The sequence below is a fragment of the Serinus canaria genome, chromosome Z, assembly GCF_022539315.1.
Source record: "Serinus canaria isolate serCan28SL12 chromosome Z, serCan2020, whole genome shotgun sequence".
In the NCBI taxonomy this organism is placed as follows: Eukaryota; Metazoa; Chordata; class Aves; order Passeriformes; family Fringillidae; genus Serinus; species Serinus canaria.
This window is the reverse complement of record NC_066343.1, coordinates 61,964,567-61,981,791: the sequence shown is the minus strand read 5'-3', so window position 1 is coordinate 61,981,791 and position 17,225 is coordinate 61,964,567. Positions and strand designations below refer to the sequence as shown.

Here is a 17,225-nt window from a genome sequence, read left to right as displayed (position 1 = left end):
AGTCTGTGACTTCAGCTGCATGGAACTCAGTGCTATGGAGTGGACAAATCAAGATGCACAAAACTGGGTTTCAAGACCTCTGTTTCTAGAATGGCAAATTTTTGCCCTTCTGAGCATTTCTAAATGTGTGCTTTAGTGTTCTTGGAAGGTTAGTTGTTTTCAGGGTGCCAGCTCAACAGCCTGAAACTGAGAGGCATATTAGACTTAACCTTTTAAAATACACATTTATACTTCGGTAGTTCCTGGGAGAATGATTATTTCTGGGTTTCTATTGGGTTTTTTTTTGAGCCTTTCTGCCTTCAAATTACCCAATATTTTTCTTTTCAAGTATGTTTGTTTCCTACAGAAAGCTTCAGATGTGGTCTCATAAAAATATAGAATACTGCTCCGATGATAATCTGAATAATTCTCTAGCTGGCAATTTTCACTGATCTTTTGGACCCTTTAAAGTTAAATTTTTGGAGGTTTTTTTTGGCACACAAAAGGGCCCCCAGCGGTCGAGGTGAGGCTGCCCCAGCTCAGATCAGAGTGGGACAATCCCCTCCCTTGCCCAGCAGTTGATGCTGTGGCTGATGCCCCCAGGACAGGGTTGGCCCTCCTGTGACTTTTCGTTCCTCCTCATGATTACCATGGTTAAATCCATGTTTGGAATGAAGCTATCCTTGGAGACCAGGTTCTACATAGTATATGCTTTAAATGCCGGATCTCTTTGTCTGTTGATGGTCATGGGGAAGTGGACAGGGACAATCTGAACCTCTGTGCATGCTATAAGACTTCAGTGTGATTTGCAACCAGTCCTGTGATTACTGGAAGCCTCTCCTATGTTTGCTGAGAATGTGAGAACTGTACCTGTTCACCTGTTACTGCAACAGTTGTGTAATGTTGCTGCAGGGGCAGGTGGTCCCAGGAGGCTGGCCAAAAGTTTGTTGTAAATACAACAAGCTATATGTTGGGACTGTACAACTTGTTTTTGCCTCCTCCTGTGACCTTGGTGTTGGCAAGCCTCATGTCCTGGAGTGTCTGATGTCCACTCATCTGTGTTTTACTCCTTTGACAGCCCCTATTTCAGTCTTGACCCTGCTGCTGCCTTGGTTTCCTCATTCCTGGTGCCCGACCCATTTCCCTCACTGCTGTTGTACTTGGTTGTTCACTCTGTTTCTGTCACCTGCTTGCTTTCTTTTCAAATGAAATCTGTTTCATTTTCCTGTTGGATAATTTGTATTTCTCTCAGCATTTCAGAACAGAAAGATATGTCAGTTCTGATTTCTTGACTGACTACGCCTGGAGGACACAGGCTTTGATTAAGGAGAGGTTATTTTAACAAGAAAATTGTTTTTGTCAGGCCTGTAGTGAAGTAGTATTGATTACTGTTGGAGGCCACCCAAAGTTCTTTCATGATGTTTCAGGATAAAGATATCTCAGACTAATAATGATTCTAAAACAAGAGGATGATTTGGCACTGATTAGAGGAAACTTGGATATGCCTCAAGCTCATAAATGTCAGCTGATATGAAAAGGATGTCTTTGCACCTGCAGATTTCCATGAGTTTATTTTCATATTTATTTTAATGGGGACATGCTTTTACAGTAGCTTCATGTAAAGAAACTGTGACCATGATAACAGTGATTCTTTTAGTGTAGCTTGTATTCCTTTGAATGCCAAGAGATAAGCTGGTTAAGAAATTTATTATTGACTAGCATTCTATTGTAGCATTGAAGGTTTTCATCATTTCAGTCACATTAAATTGCTAATGAGATCCACCCTACAATGAACAGGTGGGATCTGAAGCCTCACCACAAGTTCCCACTTTGCACAAACAAGGTAACCTTAAATGAACTGGTATTTGCAAAGAATTACAAAAGTCAAAGTCTACTCTAACTGAAAATCTTTTTATCGACTATCTGATTATTCTTTTACTCTTTTGTTTGCTTAAGGCACCAAGTCAATGTCGTATACCTCTGACACAGTGGTAGAAGCAGGGAACATACTGTACTAATAAATAGTAATGTCTGACTTGCAGACAGACCTGTAATGTTTCACACAAAAACAAAATCTACAGACAGGGGAAAATATTCTTCATAGTTTCAGGAGGGAATAAATAAATACTAATATTTTTTCACTTGCAAAGCTTGACATATATGACTATATACAAATTTTGTTTGCTGTAGAAAATAGTGTGAAGCTTAAGCTTTTCCTTAACTGAAAGGAGTTAAATTTCAGGGAAAATAAATATGAGAAATTTTCCTAGGCAGAAATAAAACTCTTATCCATAATGTACCAAACAATGACTTCTATTACCTGAGGGGGCTTTTGGAGAAATTTTATTATTACTTTCTGGTGGTAACTGGAAATTATACTGCTAGATATCAGTTCTCAGGCTTATAAAGTTATGTCTGATCTCTGAGGTAGTTTTATTCTGTATATCTTAATTTATTTTCTTTGTCTTGGTAGAATTCAGAAAGGCAGCAATGCCAATGACAGTGAATTATGTATAGAAGACCCTGATTCATTTTAGCAGCATTCAGATCAAGGGATAGTGGCATGACAACAGCTTTAAATAGCTGTTGGAACACTCTGTTGCACCATCTCACCCAGCCCACTTTCCTCTGACACAGTCCAAAAGATATGAGAACTCATTATCTCCTCTGCGAGTGTCAGGGCTTGAACAAGTACCTGCTTGATAAATTATCCTCTGACATGTGTTGCAAAGCACATACTGGCATGTTCCTCAGATTCTTGCCAGCTTTTTCACTGAAGGGTAAGCAAGATCAAATTAGTTAATGTTTTTCCTTAGACAATAAAACAATTTATTACAGGTAGTGTGCCTGTTTGTTGAAACTTCGTGTGCAGTATCTCAAGACATTTCTTTCAGTATCATATTGGGAGACTGTGATTTGGGAAGGAGTGATCCTTGGGAAAAGGATCTCCTCTGAATGAAATTCAGGGAATGGAGAGGCAGATCACATGTGCATAGCAATTCAGAATTATTTTAATTGCAGTAAAACAAAGGTTCAGAAAAAAGATGGGCTTAACTTTTCAAAACTATTCCAATATTCTGTTACAGAAACTGGAGCTGATATTTCCCAAAAACTGCTTCTTTGTGCTTTTTTTTTTTTTTTGAGTGGTAATGAAATAATGGCTTATTGTGATATGTATTTTCTATTTTATTTCCTCCTATATAAATACAGTGCATTACTGCATTCCTCAAGACAGTCATGAAAAGTTAAAATCAATTCTGCTTGAAGTATAGAGTGTAAATGGGAATTATAGCCAGAATCACGAATCCTTAAACCAAAAGAAGCTGACTTGAAGCTGTAACAATGTAAGTATATCCATTTTTCTTTCTGGCACTATGAATTCACAATAAGGATTTTCCATTTTCTATAACACCGTGTATAGTAAATAAATAATTTGCAGTTTTCACACAAACAAAATTGCCAAAGAAAACTTTAGTCTCATTTACCCAGACATTTATCACAGAATCATAGAGTGGTTTGGATTGGAAGTGACCTAGAAGATCATCTTCTTCCAACCTCCCTTCCATGGGATGGACACCTTCCACGAGATCAGGTTGCTCAGGGCCACATTCAGACTGGCCTTGAACACTTGCATGGAGGAGGCATCCGCAAACTCTTCAGGCAACTTGTTCCCATGCCTCACCACCCTTACAATACATAATTTCCTTCTAAAATCAAACCTAAATCTACTATCTTTCTGTCTAAATGGCTACTTCTCATCCCATCACTGCACTTCCTGATAGAGTCTTTCCCATCTTTTCTGAAGCTCCTTTGGGTTCTGGAAGGCACCCATGTAAGATCTCCATGGAGCCATCTCTTCTCCAGGCTGAACAGCCTCCACTCTCTCAGCCTGTTCTTGTAGGAAAGATGTTCCAGCCCTCTCTGATCATAGCCTCCTCTGGACTCACTCCAGCAGGTCCCTGTCCCTCCTGTGCTGGGAGCCCATCTCTGGATGCAGTGCTCCAGGTGGGTCTCACCAGAGCAGAGCAGAGCAGAGGGGCAGAATCCCCTCCCTGCCCTGCTGCCACAGGGCTCTGGATGCAGCCCAGGACATTTTTGGCTCTCTGGGCTGTGGGTGCCATGGCAGGGTCATATTGAGTCATCCACCAAGATACCTGAATTTAAAGTTATATTTGCTGTTCTACAAAGCCTGCAAACTGTATCAAAGTATTCACATTGTTGACTCTATTAATGTTTAAATTAACCACTTGGGAACCTGAATGTATCAAATAGAGCAGAAAACACATGGAATAAAATAGGTATTATACAATTAGAAGTATAGTACATTAGATTCTGGAAGACTTTGCCTCAAAAATCTGGTTAAGGACTTCTTCCATCCCAACTAGTATGAAGACGTGTTTTGTATTTATTATGCTCTCACTGTATACCAACTCTATACCACTTAAGCAGGGGTGGATTTTATTGTTTAGAGACATACATTGTAGTCCTTATTTCAGAAACTCTGAGGTTTTAAACTGTTGATCTTTGCCACAGATCTTAGCTACTAGTCCTTACTTACCTGTATCACTCCCACTTTAACATGAAAACAACCTTCCTCTTGATCTTGACCCACTAATTTGTTTCTATCCCTTTCTGTACAAATGTTGACATACATGTTTTGAAAATACACCCTGGCTATATTTACTGTTTTCAGACTTAGGAACAGCTTATTTCATTCCTTTTGGCTCAGCTATAGGAACTTTGTTTTTCTGATTACTTCTTTTCAGCTGCTCTATTAAGTAGAACAAAAAGTTTTGAACACAAAATTAGAAAGAAGAGCAATTTTTTATGCTTTCTGTGGGGCTGGAGGAATTCTAAGTTGTCATCCTGATTTAATTTAAGTGTCTTTGAAAATTTTACTGATAAATAGTTTTGATGAAGCAATCTGCTTTAAAGATGAAAGGTCGTGACAGGAATGCAAGTTAACAAGATGGTCTAGAAAATAAAAGCCTGTTTCTAAATATAGTATATAAGTCCAAGACAAAAACATGTGAGTAGAAAAAAGCAGAAAAAGCATAAGATTGCACTATTAAAAAAAAAAATACTGATGTTTGAAATGTAGAGCTGGGGAACACCAAATACAAGGAAAACTCTGAAAGTCCAGTCTCTCTAAGAATACCTTCACAGGACCGTGACTGATGGCAGCAGATGAATACAGACAAATCTGGACAGAGATTGTTGTGCTGTCTGAAAATTAATGTTTGAATGGGATAGAGCAGAAGAGGATAAGCTACTATCACCTGTGAACTTTTATATCAAAGCATGAAAGCAAGATCATATTATGAAAACGTTAGTGTTATGCTTCCTACTCCTCACATACTCACCCCTGCCATATGAGACATAGCCTTAAAGGAATTTCAAAAAGTTAGTCCAAGACAAGAGCTGGTCATGGAAGAAGCCATGGCAGAGACAAATAAAGCCTTATACTTTTTCCTCACATTCCAGATATTTTTGTGTATTTGAACTATCTTTAAAATTGCCAGCAAGACACTGTCAGCAAAGCAGCTGAGGCAGCACAGCTGGAAAGCTGTTGTAACTGAACATGTACCCAAAAATGCAGGCAAATCATTGGAGTGTGCTAAACTTCACCTTGCCATGGATTCAACAACTGCAGTAGGCAGATGCCTCATTCACAGCTAGCCAGGATATGTTCAGTCACAGATGAGAAGTTTTTCTCTTGCCCAGTCCTCTTTTCTCCTGCTCAACTTTCCTACCTGATATACTCATTAAACATACAAATAAAAAGAAACCAAACCCAAACAAAAAAAAACAACCAAACAAACAAACAAGCAAAAACCAAAAACCCACCCAAAACCAGCCAACCAACCAACCAAGCAACCAAAAGAGTTCAGAAAGTTCAGCTGCTGCCTAACACTCAAGGGTCAGACTTTTGGAAGTGACTGGTTGCCCTCCTTTTCCATGAGGTCTTAGCTCTTACTCACTGCTGCAGCTACAAGAACAGCATAGTTAACATATTCCTGTTGTGGAAAATGTCAGATGATTGCACAAGCTTTATTTGCTAACATAAATCTCAGATAATTTATGTATTTGAGCCTGCTTTGATTCCATGGGTTGTAACAAATAGACATGTGCATTAAAAAGAATGCTGTGCTTCATTCTAATACTTGACTAGAACATGGAGAGTTCTCTCCTTTAGGTCACCTTAGCATTATCTGAATAAAAGTAGCATTAGAATGTACATTAATGATGCTGTTTTCTTTAGGACAAAGATACAGATCTTAAGAGGCAGGAAATGGAAATGACAACAGAGAATGAGTTATGGCCCCTTTTAAAAAATTGTCACTAGAGTTTTAAAAATGCAGTCACAAAGTATCACCTCAATCTTCAGATCAAAGAAACCTATGTTTGGAATTTGAGGAAAATTTTCATGACAAAATTTCCCAGTTTGAAAGCTATCTACTAAACAGGAAATTCCAAATTAATTTTGCTGTTCTGCTTTTCTTCCAAATTCCTTATTTTCTCAATCTTAACTGCAGATCTGGTCCACTACTGTGCTCATAATGGGATATTTTCAGTCCCTGTGGGTTATTTTTTCCATTAAAATAAACCCAAAAAAACATAAGCTCTTAAACCTTTGATTGAGTAACAAATTCCATTGCTAAAAGGATGTAGTACAAATCTAAGTAATACCAGGACATGAAACGTTTTTCATCCACCTCGCCCACCTGCCCCATTAATGTTTGACTTTTAGTTCCTGGTATTTATTCTTTATCATATCATATAAAAGCTGGGGGAAGGAGGCATAGGTTTGCACTTGGCTATTAGAAAATACTCAGAAATAATTTTCTTCTGACTTTAGAATTGGAAGTAAGGGCAAAAACTGATTCACAGGAAGCTCTACCTAAACATGAGGAAGAACTTTACGGAGGGGGTGACCCCACACTGGGACAGATCGGCCAGAGAGGTTGTGGAGTCTCCCTCACTGGAAATGTTCCAGAACACCCTGGATGCAATCCTGTGCTGTGTGCACTGGGGGGGACCTGCTTGAGCAGGGAGGTTGGATCAGTTGAGCCGCTGTGGTTCCTTCCAAAATCATACATTCTGTATGAAACTCTGAGAAATTCAGGGATATGCTAGTTTCTTTTACAGAAACTCTGAGAAATTCAGGGATATGCTTGTTTCTTTTTCCCTACACCATTAAATGCACATTATGAAACCACCAGTAAATTGACAACTTTTTTTGTTTTCCTCCCAGGTGGATTCATGCTTCGTAAGGAAGACTTGTAAAGTTATCTTTTCTAGTGGAATGCTGCTGGAAAGTGTAGTTTTGGTATAATACAGCTCAATCACCTAATGAGTCTTGGTTCTCCCACGTGAAATGAGCGCTTTTCAGAGTGACTGTGCATCAACTTGTGAACTTCTAGCAGAGTATTCTGGTCCTGAACATGAAATGTTTGAATTTGAAAGTCTTAACACAAAATGTTCAAAAATGTTCAAGAAGCTGTTTGAAACACTGCACCAAAAAGAAATTGTTACTTATCAGCCATATACATCCAGTATTTCCAAAAGTAGGAGCTTAAAAACACCTATGTTGAGCTTCTGAAGACTGGCAGCTTAAAAACTCATATGTTGACCTTCAGAAGATCTTTAGAAGCTTTGTACATCTGTGATTAATTTAATTTTCCTTCTGGTACATGTGGTTCAGATTATTCTGTTATCAAAAGAATATTTATTATCACAAAAACAAATAAGAATATTCTCATCTTATGAAACATAATGTTCACAGAATCACAGATTTGGTTGGGTTGGAAGGACCCACAGTGGGTCATCTGATCCAACCTCCCTGCTCAAGCAGAGCAATCCCAGAGAGCACAGCACAGGATTGCATCTCAATGGTGCTTGAATATCTCCTTTGAGGGAAACCCTACAACCTTTCTGGGCTACTTGTTCCAGTGTGTGGTCACCCATACAGTAAATTTCTTCCTCATGTTCACATGGAATTTCCTGTGCACCCCTCACTGCCCATTGCTCCTGTCCCATTGCTCGGCAGCAGCGAGCAGAGCCTGGTCCCTGCTCTGACCCCTCCCTGCAGACACTGACAGACACTGATGGGGGCCCCTCTCAGCTGTCTCTTCTCAAGGCTGAACAGGCTCAGCTTCCTCAGTCCTTGTAATAGAGAAGCTCTGGTCCTTTGGTCATCCTTGTCACCCTCCACTGACCTGCTCCAGGAGTTCCATGTCTCTGTTGTGCTTGAGGATCCCAGAACTGGACACAGACTCCAGACGAGGCTTCATCAGGATGGAGCAGAGGTGCAAAATTGTTACAGGTCTTGTGTAACATGCTGGTAATACTCATATGCATGTGTAACATGCTGGTAATGCTCCTATGCAATTTGAGATGAAGAAAACTGCTCTCCACTCTTCTCCTGATTGCTCTGTGCTCATTGCAGGAATGGGGCAGTGTGGAGCAGGGGTCTGGGAGCTGCAGGTGAACCAGAACATACCTGAAGGTCAGACCTAGTCCAAGAGCAAAATCAATAGAGGGTTACTGGGGGCGACAACTGCAGTAGACCACAGTGGGCACAGGAATTAATCTGGTGAGAAGATCACAGGATACAGCTGATTTGGAGCTTGATGTAGAGAATTAATAATAAGAAGCACTGGGGAAAAAAGGCTGAAAGAAGGAAAGGAAGCATCCTCCAAATGGCTGGAATAACATATTAATTTTCATAATATTTATAGTAGTCATGGAATGTTAAGGATCAGAAGGAAGTTTATCTAGTCCCAATTCCCCTGCCATGGGCAGGGACACCTGCCACTTGACCAGACCACCCAAGGCCTTATCTAACCTGGCTTTGAACAATTCCAGGCCTGGGTTATCCACAATCTCCCTGGGCAAACTGCTCCGATGTCCCAGCATCCTGACAGTAAAAAATTTATTCCTTATATCTAACCTAAATTTCCCCTCTTTCCCCATCACTCCTTACAGCCCCGGATGAAGAGTCCCTCTGCAGCTTCCCTGCAGCCCTCCTCAGATACTGGCAGGTTGCCCTGAGGTCTCCACACAACCTTCTCTTCTCCAGGCTGAGCAGCCCCAACTTTCTCAGCCTGTCTTTTTAGGGAAGCAGCTCTGGCCCTCTTATCAGCTGTGTGGCTTCCCCTTTGGGGCCTACCCAAACAGTTCCATGTCCCTCTAAAATTGGGGAGACCAGGGCTGGACACAGTGTTCCTGGTGGGGTCTCATCAAAGCAGAGTAGAAAATACTGAGAATTCATACCTAAGAATAATATTATCCTTTAGTGTAGTTACTGTTTTGTTTGAGTCAGAGAAAAATAGAGAGAAAAAAATATACTCCAGGGAAACTTTAAATACAACAAACAAACCAAAATACTAAATGTAGTATGCAAATCTCATGTTTTCCATGTCTCTCTCTTCTGAAGAGGCTTCTGTTCTTTATTTTGTTACATTTTATTTGACCCGCACTTTTAAAATTGGGAAGTAGGCAGTACAGCATTTTATATTTATGTTATGCATTAGATAAATATAACAATAAATTATTTAATTCGTAAGTGTGATTTATATTCTGTGATTGCTAAGATGTCTATTCTGTCAGCCAGTGATGGCTGTATAACCACATCGAAATATTTTTGCCTTGGTAAAGCCCTGACACTACTAAGAATTTTAGAGGAAAATTAAATAGAATATATTCAGTATGTCACCTGCCACTTTCACTCTTCTGACTAGGATATGGATATCATATTGTTCCATTGGCTGACCATATTTTTCATGGAAGAATATTGCTATTATTGTGGGGATTGTTTAAGGAATGACAGAAAAAAAACCCTGATGTCTCTACATTTTAGAGAAATTTTTAGGTAGTTGGGGCTGTTTAGAGTTTTGCTTTGGAAGGAATGCATATTTACTGAAAGGATCTAAACACCACAGGGTGGTAAATGCTATTTTAGGATTCTCTCCCGAAATCCCCAAGCTGAGCCTACCAAAAAACAATGATTTTGTAAATTAGTAAGTACTCTGTCATCTAAAGGAGTGATTTATTGGAAACACTCGGATATATTTACAGATGCAGTCTGACCCCAACCTCTGAGTTTACATAGCTAGGATTTTCCAAGCTGTCTGTGTTCTACAGGACTTCTGTGAGACGACAGCTGCCTTCTCTTGCTGGCTTCTGCTGGCTTGTGTGGGTGAGCTTATCTGAAACAAATATTTCCTGTTTTAAGAAAAGACCAGATAACAAAATTCTGGTCCAGAGAACACTTTGTTGAATAAATGAATAAGATATCAGTTCTTTAATAGCATTAATTTAATAGTACTTTTAATAAAAGTTGCTTTTCTAACTGTATTAGTTCTAGATATATCTAGGCATCTCATGTCAGCTGTGTGGTTAATTTTTTTCGAATGCTGCTCAAACATAGGTTGAGAGGGTTCCTGCTCCCAGGATCCTTAGTCAAAATAGAGGAGGAAAACATGATAAAAGAATCATTTAAATCAGTGAAAGAAAACTCAGTCCCAGTATTCTTTTCTTTACAGAAGAAGGCATGATTTGCCAAACCACAGCATTTCTGACTTTACCGTAAGTTTCAGCTTCATATAATTTATAATTGCATGAAGCAGTAGTTGACTTAAAAAAAATAATTTGTAAAGTTGTTGAAAAACTGCATATTTTTCTTATCAGTAAGGCCTAAGTTGTAATATTTAAAAGAAAAATGTGAACAGGCTGTTATTATAAGAACAATTAGGTATTTTTGTTCTATATTTTATCTGCAATATAATTGACAATGTAAATTTGAAATGCCTTCATTCATTAAAATAGTTTTTAAAGATTGATAAACTTTTGAAACGGGCATTTGGAATTTCATCAAACCTGTGGTGCTAGATTTAATACAAGCCTCTCAAGCTGGGAATGTAGTATTTCAGCAAAATACTTATAGACCCTAGGTATACCTGCAAGGACTTTTTTAAAAAAAATATGTAATAATGAGATCATTCAACTTTGTATTAAGGAGGATCAAAGCTGAACTCTGAGAAAAAGAACCTCAAAGTCCAGCAGGCAACGAATAGGTCCCTAAACAAATACTTTGATCTAATCTTTTCTTAACTTCAAAAGAATTAACTCAAAGTACCATGAGCTGTGTGGCACACAAACTCCTTGCTGCAGGAATAATTGTACCATAATACACTGAATACAGTCAAACATTGCTCAAAAATACGTCTCTTCTCCATGATCACTTCAACCTGAGGAAACACACACTCAACAGTTCTAGAAATTACTCCAGCCCCTGAGCAGGAGAGGGTTGCACATTCTTCCCATTAAAACTATTTGTCTTTGCCTGAAGAGGTCTAAAACAACCTGTAGGTGAAACTGAATGATAGACAGGATATCAGTGGTTCTTGCTATTCCTATGATGTCTTCAGGTGGCAGAGGCATGAAGGGGTCTCCATTTCCCATTGAAACCATGCATCATTTGCATGGAAAATGGCTGAATAAAAGGCATAAGCAGAGCTCTATGCAGGGATCTGGGCTGAGTCCAGACATGAAGGCTGGCCTACAACCCACTAGTCTGTGGGTTCCAGCAGGATGCAATAGTTAATATCTATTTATGCTTTTCCAGTTAAGAAAGCATTTGGAGATGTCTACCAATATAGCTTAGACACATGGGATCTTTGAATGTCAGTGTAGCTGTGTAGCTGGACATTTTAGGCGCTTCTATGATTCAGTAGCAGGAGAGTGGGAGTCTGATGACATTTTACAAATCTCAGATGTTTGCACGCCTAAATATTCATGATAAATTTTCAACCTCCAATGGGAACATAAAGGGAAGTTTAAATCAAGTTTTTCTACTTCATTTCTCATTATTTGCAATTTCTGCATGACTGCTATGACGCTGTACCTTCTTCAGACCAGTTCTGACCATTATTGTGTTTTCATGTGGCATTTTAATGTTCCAAAATATTTAAATCCACTTAAAATATTTTCAAATATTGGAGACATCATAATAATTTGGTGACTTTTCCAAATCTGTAAGAGTGGAGTAAGAGACAAATTGTTCTTCTATGTCTTCTTAACAACAATGATGAGCATTTTCAGTGTACACAGTCAATGCAATATGATATTTTAGAAGATTGTAAATAGACCATTTCATTGTTGTTTTTATTTTAGACATTAGAACTGCTGATTTTGACATGAGTTCACCAGCCACAAGCACAAGAATATTTTATTTCCCTGGTGACACCCACAGTCCCAAGCTTTCTTGCAACTTTGACTTTATGGAGATATCTGAAGAGAAACAGTTCCATTAGTAATCAGGCCTGGTTTTAAACAGCAGTTGAAAGTGTGGGTTTCAGGGTATTCTAATCTGGCTCACTTACTTTGTTCTTTCTCTGAACTGTTCTCTATTTTTGTATTTAACTTATCAACACATAAAGACAGTGAGCTACTTGAGATGAAAGCAGTAAATCTTCCAGCTTTTCTTTCTGGAAGTAATTTTCCTGTATTGGGACAAAATAGCAGAAATACACAGACTTTTAGAACATGCCAACAGGTGTTTTGGGACTAAACAAGCTTAAAGATCAAAGATCAGGTCAGGGGGAGTGAGTTATCTTCCTTTTTTTCTTTCTTTTTTTTTTTCTTTACTTTTGTTTTAAATCTTTTTTTACTTCAGTTTAGCTGCTTGGTCGATTGGTTTGGTTTGAGGTTTTTTGTTTTCTTTTGGTCTTAATTAGAATTTCTTGCCTTTGAAAACCAAATGTCATGAAAGACACTCCATTAAAAGCTAAGTACTCTACAGCTACATTCCCCTTTTAATAACTGTTGTAGAAGCATAGCCTGGGCTTCCAGGAAAACAGTTAGCCAGGAAGCTGGTGGTTCCTGGGGAGCTGGAACTTCCAGAAACCAGTCTCATACTGATCACCCCAAGATCAAGGGCAATTGCATTTCCAGCTGCATGACACAGAGGAATATGCATATTCCCCAGCTCAGCTAGGAACACATCAGTCCTTTGGACTTCTGTACTTTTCTGCTCTGACACATTTTAGAAATTGTTCAATTTATCCAACTTAACAGCAACATTGAAGAAACCTCTTCTTTTGTTTGTTGTTCTTAGGCCATTGTGACTATGAGGTGTTGTGTCTTTTAAGAGTTTGTAACGAGTGCCAAGTTCTCATTATCTTCTCCTAGGAAAATGTTAGGTTGAGTGTTCTGTCAATGCAGTGTTCTATAAGGGCTTAAAACAAACTGTGGTGTGCTTATGCTAGAGAATGCATATTGAACAGAAGTACAGGGCATGGCAGCCATAACAACTTGTGGTCCGTGGAAAATTCCATCATCTGCCCCTGTTCCTTCAAAATTGGTGGCTTGGTGGAAATTACCTCAATGCCTAAGAAGGAGAACAGTTACTGCCTTTTTCCAATAGCTGCAGGATCACAAAAGAATATCTGGCCTTGCTCTTTCTATTGTCACAAGATCCATAAGAAAAGTGTTTGGAAACAACACATTGTGGGGTCTGGTGGATAGCACTGTTTATATAGAAGGGCAATACCAAAAACTTGATCTGAGTTGTTGTATGACATGAAAGATAGAGAGGGTCAATGACTTAAATTCTGTTCCTTGCCATTCAAGAAAGAAAACCAGAAACTGTGATATTTCACTTGGTCTGCAACTACATAATTACATTTTACCTGTGGAAACAGGTTCATCATTACTAGAGATCTGAACATCAGCTTTTCATTTTGAAATAACAACTCAATACCTTTGCTGAAAGGCTGGGGAAAAACCACAACTTTTATATTAGATTACTAGGACAGGGAAATAAAAATGATAATAAGGCACTGAAACGGGTCACAAATAAATGGTTGAGCTCAAGATATTATCTGGAGACGATTAATTAATGTTGTTTCAAACAAAGCATAAATGGAGTGATGATGTTAACACTTCCAGAAAACTAACAAAATGTTTCACCTTATCCTAGCAACCCTAAGTAACTTTCTGGGTTCCGTGTGCCATCTTAGCTGGTCTGACACCAGCTATGTCAACTATCATTTTCATAAGCAAAACATGAAAATATACTACATAACATGTATGTAGTATTTCAGCCTTTTCCTTTTGCATGAACATCTACACCCATTTTGTGCAGGGTTCTCACCATGATTTTTTTCAACAATCAAGGACATTGTAGACAAAATGTTAAAAGTTTGTTTATACTTTATTTAGCCTGATATGTTTGCTTGCTTCTGTGTTCAATATCTGGGTTCTTTGCTTTAAAGTTCCACTGTGTATGGCAGACTGCCTTTAAAACTCTGCAAGCCAGTACTCAGAATGAAGAGTTCTTTCTGAAGTAATCTCTTTCATGCTTTATTTCTGCCTTATTAAGCACAGAAAATTACCTATACGGGATAAAATATCAAATAAAGTGGAAAATAAGAGTTACAAGGAAGATTCCTGGCATTTTTTCAGGGCAGGGACAGTAGCTCAAATGAAAACAAATCAGCACTAAAAGTAATCCAAGAATCTGGGCTTTGATTTCTTAATTACTCATTCCTACCTCAACGTTTTAGAGAAATAGCATTTCTCCAAAGATGACTTCTTTTCTCATTCTGCCTCAAAGATCTCTTTTTTCATATTCTCTTCAAGAAAATTTTAACATTTTCTTAAGATGATTTCTTCCCTTCCTTGTTGTAACCCATTACTGATGAACAAATTAAATTTCTTGAGATACTATGTTGAATTTTTTTTTCAACTAATTGCTCATTTTTCAATTATCTTTTTTAAGATCTATAGTTAAAAGAAATTCAGTAACCCTCAGATATCTTGCAGAACACAGCAAGATATCTGGTCTCAAAGGTATATTCCATGCTGCTGCATCTAGCATTTAGACTGAGTAAACAATGTCTGACAGACAAGAAAGACAAAAAGAGAAGGGAAGGGAAGGAAGGGACGGGAAGGGAAGGAGGGAAGGGAAGGGAAGGGAAGGGAAGGGAAGGGAAGGGAAGGGAAGGGAAGGGAAGGGAAGGGAAGGGAAGGGAAGGGAAGGGAAGGGAAGGGAAGGGAGGGAAGGGAAGGGAAGGGAAGGGAAGGAAGGGAGGGAAGGGAAGGGAAGGGAAGGGAAGGGAAGGGAAGGGAAGGGAAGGGAAGGGAAGGGAAGGGAAGGGAAGGGAAGGGAAGGAAGGGAAGGGAGGAAGGGAAGGGAAGGAAGGGAAGGGAAGGGAAGGGAAGGGAAGGGAAGGGAAGGGAAGGGAAGGGAAGGGAAGGGAAGGGAAGGGAAGGGAAGGGAAGGGTCCTAGGCTCGCACTTTTGCTAGAGTGAGTAAGAAAGAGTAAGAAAGAAATGGATGATGATGATTTTTTCTGGACTGCAAGCAGACCACATTGACTTTTGTGCTTCAGGACTTTGAGCTGTACTGGAGATGAGTGGATGAACAGTGAGAGAGTTTTGATTTCTTCTTTCTTTTTTTTTTTTCTTTCCCATTTAATAGAGATAATGAAATATTAATTAGGTCAAGAATAGAACATCAGCTCTCCCTTCTCCTAGGAAACTGCTATAGTCACTAGAGCATGAAGTCATGAAAAGCATTACCATTTTCCATGAATATTCAACGACTCCACACAAAGTGAAAAACACTGGGAGGACAGAACAGATTTCCATTCCAGCATTTGCAATATGTTTTTTTCTTTCAGGAGGCAGAACATGTGTGTTTAGATACATCCTGGAAGACAAGGAGCTAAATCTCTAGCTCCTGCATCTCAGTGTTGGTCCAATCTTTGAGACAAGTGAAAAGGGCAAGAAAGGGGGTTTTAAGCCGCTTTTTACTTGGAACCTAGTCTGACACACACATTATTGAACTCTGGGAAAACACCAACCTTCTCAAGAATCATAGTTAGGACTAATTGCAGGGAAAGTTTGCAGACAATGAGTGGAAAACAAAGCACTTTCAGGCATGTTCTGAATAAAACTTTAAGATGCCTAATGTTCAGACAAGATATTGGCTGAGAGCAGTAGTGTTTTCTGAATGAGCTGCCTCTTGAGTTATGTTGTGCAGAAATTGTAAGGACAGTGGTTTCACTGGCCTCTAAACAGAAAACTCAAATAATAGGAAATAAATTGAATACTTCCTGCCATTCCTTGGATTTATTTCTGCAGTGTCCTTGCAAACTGCAAGATGATGCTTCCATGAATGATTGATGTCTAATATCAGGACTAAGAGAATCAAGATAAACATGTTTTTATAGATCAGATTTTTCTGAGTTAATAGACCTTGTTGAAATCACTGCAGTAGACTCCTACCATCAGTTCTACTGTTTGAGAAAAAAAAGTGTCTTACCAGTATTTCCATCTACACTGTTTTTTACCAAAACAAGATTTATATAATTTACTTCCAGTTGTCTTTTTTCATCCTCTTTTTTTGGTTGTATTTGTGTTAGATTGAGAAAGCCTTTATGCTTAAGGCCAAGGGTTCCTAATTTCTGATGTGTGAAGATTTTTCTTTATGTTTATATCATGGTGTTTATTCATTTGTGTAGATTTGAGAAATCTGAGGCTAACAAAACACTAATACTGGCTTTGGGGCAAGTAATTAGTATATGTGTGTGAGGTTTTTTTGTGTTTGCATTTCATGTTTACTTTTTTCTTTTGTTTCTTACAAACTCAGGAAGCACTAAGAATGTAATTCCTTATATAAACATTCAGTAGTATCGAAACATAGAATCCCAAAAAAATATTGAAGCCTATCTATAGGCAATCCCAGTTTCTTTAATACTAAGCAAGTGCAGAGCCTTCAACAGAAATCCAAATTGCACAGCAGAATGTAACCAGTTCTGAGCCTTTTTCTCTCTCCTCATAATAAAGCTGGAACAACTGGCAGTGTTACAGCTGCCTATACATGTTTCAAAGCTGTGAAGAACAAGGTTAAAATTTCTTTCAGTTTATCACAGGTTTTTCATTGACTTACAAGGTTTCTGGATTTCATCCCAAGAAAGGTTAGTGGTTAAATCCATATATAAGTTTTAACAAGAATTAGAAAATCATTCAGACTATTATGAAAAACAATCAGAGCTTCTAATATCTGCTGTGATGGTGAATACTGACACAAATTGTGATATTCCCATTGTTGAGTGTGAAAAAATCAGTAAACACTCTTTGCAGGCAAGGAGGAGAACAAAAAATATTATTCATGAGAAATGTTGTTATGGAGCTAATTCTGCCTCTCTTCAATTTATTATTGTAGTGTCCTTGCA

The 17,225-nt window shown here is 38.6% G+C and overlaps 1 long non-coding RNA gene across 1 annotated transcript; it reads left to right on the top strand.

Annotated features, from left to right (window-relative positions):
- Nucleotides 1-2,660: 2,660 nt before the first annotated feature.
- Nucleotides 2,661-7,508, top strand: LOC115485069 (uncharacterized). Its single transcript, XR_003945806.2, has 3 exons — nucleotides 2,661-2,759; nucleotides 3,190-3,323; nucleotides 7,235-7,508. It is a non-coding gene; the product is annotated as an uncharacterized LOC115485069 (long non-coding RNA).
- The last annotated feature ends 9,717 nt before the right edge of the window (nucleotides 7,509-17,225 follow it).